We start from the raw sequence: 7,033 nt of genomic DNA, 5'->3' as shown, positions 1-7,033 counted from the left end.
CTCTTCGAACAAACTGTATCAATACCCTCATTGGCCACAGCAGTCATGTAATAACCCTCGGCAACCTGAACCACTCACCCCGCTGCCACCACCTACTGGATAAATCGATGTTTCTCTGAAGTTATCGATTAGCAACTATGTTCTTTGTGGCTTATGGCGGTACCGTTAAGGCTAATTACCATAGAACTTATAGGGAACTAGAATATATTCTATTCTAGTTCACCATACGCAAAACCTTAGTGTTTTACTGCTTTCCCGTTATAGTTTTATGGTTGCACCGCTGCGGCTTCACTGCTGTACAGTTAGATCTCCATGAATGTACCGTTAGGGGTTCGTGGCGGATAGGTTACGGCTTCACAGTTGCGTCGTTACAGCTGGTGTACATACACTCAGTTACGAGACCTAGCTGCGTAACACTGTAAAGGTTTCCCAATAATCAAGCCATATTTTGTGCAGCGTTAAGAGATTCGCTTCAGTAACGGAGGCTGCGATTTGAGCTTTCTATCTAAGAAGCACCAAAAGGAAGCGCAATGCTGATAATGAAGCTGTCTTTTTTGCGTCTCTTAGAATAGATCCCAAAGTTTCAGCACGAAGTGAACGTATTACTGTAACTTTTATTACTTCCCACCGTAACATAGTCGGCACACGCAGAGCTTTTAGATTGCGCGTCGTCAGTTACTGCTTAACCAAAAAAAATAAAAAGACAATCCTAGCGGAGTCGTTAGCCAGTATGCATCTACTACGCCGTGCCTAACATGCGACGTAAATATGTCGTAGAGAACGGGCTCAAATTTACCCTCTGTGCAATTCGCAGGAGCATGCTTACTAAGGGACATATGAGCACAGAAAGAGCCATTTCAGATTCTGGAGACAGTTGCTGACTTTCATGACGCAATATTTCACAAGATGTTGGGTCAAGACATCCACGGTAATATACGGACGTCAAGCCGACGCCTGTATTGCTAACTCCCTTTGCCGGGACACCACTAAAACAAAGTAACTGGACATGTCTACAGATATGTGGGAGGAACAAGAGAATCCGTATTGACTCCGTGGCATGCATGCTTGCATAAATTGAGTCAGGGGCTGAGTTGAGCCGAGGGCGCGCAATCCGGGAAAACGCTCCGCTCTGATATGTTGATTCAAGATAAGCAATCGCAAGCAGCTTAAAGCGTCACTGGGAATTGCCCATCCCGCCACACCCTACTATTTCCTTCCTCATTTTAGCCCAAGCAAGATCGTGCTGCGACACAGCGATGGGGGATCCGGCGGGCGGCGGGGCTGTCCGAAAAGAAAGTTTCTCGTACTGCAGAACATACTAGTTGTTTGGACCACACAAGCTCTCCATACAAACATGCAGGAATAGACACGGGTCTCTGGCTCCCTTGTCAAGGGATGGCACAGGAGAGCGACAAAAGTTTATTTCAAAAATTGTAGACGGTGAAGAAGTGGAGACGTGGGGATAAAAAAGAGGCATTTCATTAAGCTAGCTTATCGTTGAGACCGAAAGAACCCGTGCAGCTATATGAAAAAGGAAGCAACATACATGTTGCAACGCTTCCTTCCTTTTTCCTGTTTATTCTTATATCAGAACCGAAAAAAAAAGATCTCAACAGGGAACAAACTTGCGCCCTACTTCGACGGAACAGTACCTCTTCAGAGCTGTTCCGAATTTCTGTGCCATCATGGCACCACGTCTCTTCTTCTCCGAAACACAGCCAGTTGCGAAAGTATTACTCTAAGCTAAAGAACGAAATCAGTAGCGGGCGTAGTGTTTCAATCGCATCAGAAATAGAGGCTGACTGATAGCGACGGCTGGTCCAGGAAGCGGCATTTCTTTCGAGCCTGAAATCTACAACATCGAGGGAATGATTATATTGCATTATGAACCCTTTCTGGTAAAATTGTAGAACATTGCAGAGTTGTCTTGCCATGAAAAGAGCCGCTCGGAAAAAAGTTTTCATTCAGTGAATAAACGCAGTTTCTTGTACTTTTGCTCCGCAGTATAGTGAATAGAAATAGCTTTGCTGACTGCAAACGCATCCGTGACTAGCGTCACCTATTGAAAACGAACGGGCTGCATGTCACTCTTCCTTTTGCAAAAACAGCGGCCTTCCAAACAAGTGCCGACACGACGCAGCGTATCATGTTGCCTTATCTTCGCTTCTCTTCATTTGTGAGGGTGCATAATCACAACTACACACAGTCTTTGTAACTACATACAGTCTTCGTTATAAGTGTAGAGCCCATAGGGTCTGCTTCTAAGCCATGTAGTGGCACTAATCTGAAATTCTGAAATTCAGCAACATCAGAAATTTCTGTAGTTACAACAGAAAAATGCTACAGAACTACAGACCACAGAAGTATACTACAGAAAATCTACAGAACTAGAGAAAAGTACTACAGAACTACAGAAAAATTTCATGGTTACGACAGACCAATAGTACAGGATATTTTGTCGCATTTTTGACACAGTTTTGTAGTTTTTTTCGACTGGGCGGTAGAGGGCGAAGGAGAAAAAATATCATCTTACATTCATTAGCCATACGTTACGGCTCAGAAACAAACCCCCTGGGATCTAAACTGCTCACAAATAGTGTAAAAAAACCCTAACCGGTATTCTACAGTACTACCTACCCGGGTGTTGGCATGCTATCCACGAACGCTACGCTCTTTCATAGCTAGCTATTATGGCCGTTCGTCGGTTATTCACTCTCCCGCCCTGTTCCACGTATAAAGAATAAAAAAATACTCGGCCCTCAAAGCCACGACGTCTGATTGTTTTTACTGCCCGCCTACATTTCGCGCCAGCTTCTTTGGTCACTCTCTCACGTGCAAGAGCTAGAGAGCCGCGCGGCTCGAGCTTCCGTTTCCTCCAGCACGTGTCGCGATTCTTCTTTCGGCTCGGGATCAAGAGCCGGCGCCGCAGCACAGCTGCCGCCACTCGCCGCCAGCGCCCCAACCAGCTGCAGCTGTCCCCGTGACAGCAGGCGCCCCATGGTTTGGAGCACACTCGTCGCGGCCTCTGGTCCATGGCGCGACTGCGCCTTCTGACAAAGGTGCAGATCGCGCGTCGATCTTATCGAAGCACCACGCAGCCTCCTACTCCTTTGCACAGGACCGTATAGTGAGCCAGATCCGCTTCTTTCTTTAACGCCTGCTCTCCCTCTGTCGTAAGACGAGCGTCGACGTCGTCTCTGCGGCGGCAGTCGAAGCGCGGCCGAGAAACACGGAGGCACGCTCTCCCGGCGAGCAAGCCTGACGACGACTACGTCTTCTCTTTCGTCTGGCGCCTCCGTTCCAAGCCGGTGTCGGTGACGACAGCAACAGCGCGATTAGATCGCTGTCGCTGCCATGAACACCCACCCCCTTTCTGCGCGCCACCGGGTGTCGCCTGAAAGTAAAGAGGGTAGTGTCTCTCTCCCCTCTTCTCTACTTCTGCGTGTCCAAACACGCAGCATCGCGTAATCTTGCATAGTGGCACATCTTGACCAACTACGGGCGCTCCAGAGACCTGGTCCGAGCCCAACCTGAGCCTTTGGCCAAGGCTTGCTTCTTATGGTGGCCGTATATGTCCTCTCGACCCGTAAACAGTGCTGCCGCCAAGCTTTTTTAAGATAGATGTGAATTACGTCTATCCTATCGTTCAGGAAGAGATCTCGAGCCAAAATAAAGATGCAACAGCAGCCAGCGAGCACGTGTAACAGAAAGACGAGCCTCCAGGTAGTGGCGCAAGTGGGCGCCGCTCTCCTGCGGAAGGCTCAGGTTCCTGGGTGGACCAACCAACATGTTAATAGCTGCCGCTTGTAGGCACATCGAAACGTAAAGCCTATCTAAAAGGGCCCAGGACACACACTTTTTCGTCCGTGTAGCGTACATTCAACGGGGCCCGTAAAGGTCTAAAATATCTGCATACGATGGGCTGAACATTCAGCGTCAACACAAAAAAAAAAATGAAGAGGGTACATGGGAGGAAGAAAACGGAATGTAGACTAGCCTTGCTTAGAAATTCCCGATGCAACGATTATTCAGAATCCACTTGCGATAGTCGCATTCCAGGTTTCAGTGCAGGTCCTCTTTCCTGAGGAAGCATGGTCATACAGAAACAGTGGCTAGTAGACATGGCCACCGCAAGTGTCGCACATCACACAGTTCTGGCGAAGCGCCACACTGAGGGAACTCACTGGCACACGCCACCGATGACGCACAGAAGGAGTCAGAAGTTGTAGGTAAAAACGGCCATAGAAAAAAGGTGCGTCTCCGGAAAAAAAGTCCCCGGAAGAAAAGGCCCCTGAGGAACCGGCCACCAGAAAAAAACGACCCAAGCACAAATTAACCCTAATAATAAATTTTTATTTTATTCCATGTGTTCTTGGTTTTCAGATAAATATAATCATCATTTGGGACCTTGTACTCTGGCCGTCTGACATGTTTGCAGGCACTACAGAAGGCACTGCTAAAAAGCATGCTTAAAGAGCTATTTGGCTCTTAAATTTTGCGTGGATCCGAGCTCAGCAGCTTGTTCAGCAATCATGCAATCATTGGCAGGTTTATTCAGCTTGGTAATATTTTCCTCTGAGAAAGATGCAAGTGAATTTATACGTGGTATTCTTTGGGAACCACCCAAAAGAGAACGCGTCACTAGAACTATACCTCCCAGATTTCTGCTGACGAGGTTTAACCCTTCCTCTGATGATGCGTAGAATCCTTGCTGCACTTATAGTGGTGCTGTAGATGCTATATTAGGGAAGGTGTGCCGAGGCACCATGGCCACCCTAAAGCATCGCTCCAAGCTTCTGGTCTACTGTAGCCGCTGGTCAGCTCGCCTTTTCCCCACAAACGACGCGAAGACGAGGCGCTGCCACTGTGTTATCGCTGCCGTCATTTTGTTGTTGTGAGCGCCCCGCATCAGTTCAATATCCGGTCACTTCCAAGCCGACACGTGGAATCGCTGTAGGATAGATATCATTGCAGCTCACCACAAGGAAAGCGCCCCTGTTTAGGTACACTTTTTCCTACATCGCAAATAGGGACTTTTTTCCGGGCACATCTTTTCCGGGGGACATTTACATACGGGGCCATTTTTTCTGGTGATGTTTTACCGGATCCCAGGGTGAGCAGTTCCTGCCCGAATCCGACGCATGGATGCTTCCTCCTCCCGAGTAAGACTACGGGGCAGAGGGTACAAACATGGGGAAATTAAAGCGCGTGTTCTCTGGCGCCGAGTTTTCTTCTTTTTTTTTTTTTTTTTGAAAACGCGGGACATGATGGAAAGTAGGGAAGAGGGAAGGTGGCAGGTTACAGAATGTGTCAAGGTGTGTCATTATGTCCATGTGAATTCTACGAAGGTCGTGAGCATGGCCACGGATCCAGTGTACGCACAAGACCGGGGTACTCTTTGTGTAGAACTGGGAAATGGATTATGTAATTTGGTGACAATGGAGTCAGTGTAAACATGAACTACATAATGTGGGTGCGAACAGAAGAGAAGCAGTTACATTTTACGTCGCTTGAAGCTCCAATACAAGAGAGGTTCACGCGTTTCCGCGCTATATGCAGCGCGGGTTAAGAGGAAGTTGACAGGAACTAGATGGCGATAAACCATCGCAATGCTGTGTGATGCGTCGGTGTATATATATGATGAAATCTGGAGCAGCACGATTGAAAAGCGGTATTTGAGAGAGAATGTGGCGCGCGCGCGCCAGTAAAATTAGGTAGAACTTGCTGGCCATGAGCATTTGTGCCTTTTTGTTTATTTTGGTTAACATCCCAAAATATAACGGGCGATGCGAGAAGCCGTAGTACAGCCGGAAATTTCAATCACGTGCATGGGGCTCTTTAACTGCTAAAGACAGCGCGAAAACAAGGCGGTTGGCAATCAACCAAGATGTGATTAGCACCGCTTGTGTTGCAAAATTATTTTGTTCTTTTATGTGTTATGCTGGTGCTTCGTATATGTATAAATACGCGGCAAACTCAGGGAATAAAAAGTTGAAAGTCAGCATTTGCGTGTTTGTGTGTTCTCCTTAGGTCTACTTGAAAGAGCTTCAGTTTTCAAGCCGAGCCAACGTTTCGACAAGTGGGCTTCGTCTGTGCAGCGCGACGATAACTGGCGGGAGTTTAAATACGTTTTTGCTTCCGAAGAAAAGCTAGGTAGGGGGGAGGGAGGAGGGGGAGGGAAAAAGAAATAGGATAAGGAGTGAAAACATTTTCCTTCTGTATGTATTTCTGAGCCTGGAACCGGTGACAAAAAAGAAATGAAAAAGGCAGCAGGAAAAAAAAGAAAAAACTACAATGCAGTAGGAAGGATGAAACAGCCTCTAAAGCCGTGTTTACATGAAGGCGACAGTAGCGCATCGCATCGCATCGCATTTCGTAGCGCCTCACAGTAATGCAATGCGACAGCGTTTACATGTAGCGCATCACCTCTGGCGCGGTGGTGGCGACATGCGGTGTCGCATATCGAAAGCATTAGTGGCACCAGGTTGTAAATTTTTTAAATTCCTTTATTATTTATTTTTTACATACCAGAATGAAAGGAACGCTGTAATAAATATCAGAACAGCATATGAAGCGAAAGTAAATACTTCTTCTGCTTTGTTTATCCAACCCGAAGGTATTTGAATATCCCGCGCTTTCTGTCCATGGCACCCAACAACGCCTATCACCTGCCCGATTCCAGAAGCTGACTTAAAATTTGAGGCGTTTCGTCGCCAGAATTGCGTGGTGCAGGCATCTTCAGTCAAATAAAAAGCTTCGTTGACCCCTCGTGTGCCGCGAACGCGAGACACAGTGGAGCGGCAACGACGAATTGGCGGTGGGACGAGCGGCCGCCGCTTCGCTGGGAGCCGCCATCATTTCCGTAATGCGATGCGATCAGGTTTACATGCAAGGAGAAAGTCGACTTACCCCTCTCAATCCAGCCCCTCCTAGCGCATTACCCCTGTTTACATGAATGCGATACGCTAGAAAGTTGATGCGATGCGATGCGATGCGCAGGTTCAATGCTGACACGCTTTTCTTGAAAGGGGAC

The sequence above is a fragment of the Amblyomma maculatum genome, chromosome 3 (genome assembly GCF_055883805.1).
Source record: "Amblyomma maculatum isolate TAMU_Amacu chromosome 3, ASM5588380v1, whole genome shotgun sequence".
Lineage (NCBI taxonomy): Eukaryota > Metazoa > Arthropoda > Arachnida > Ixodida > Ixodidae > Amblyomma > Amblyomma maculatum.
Note: the sequence above shows the minus strand (reverse complement) of the source record.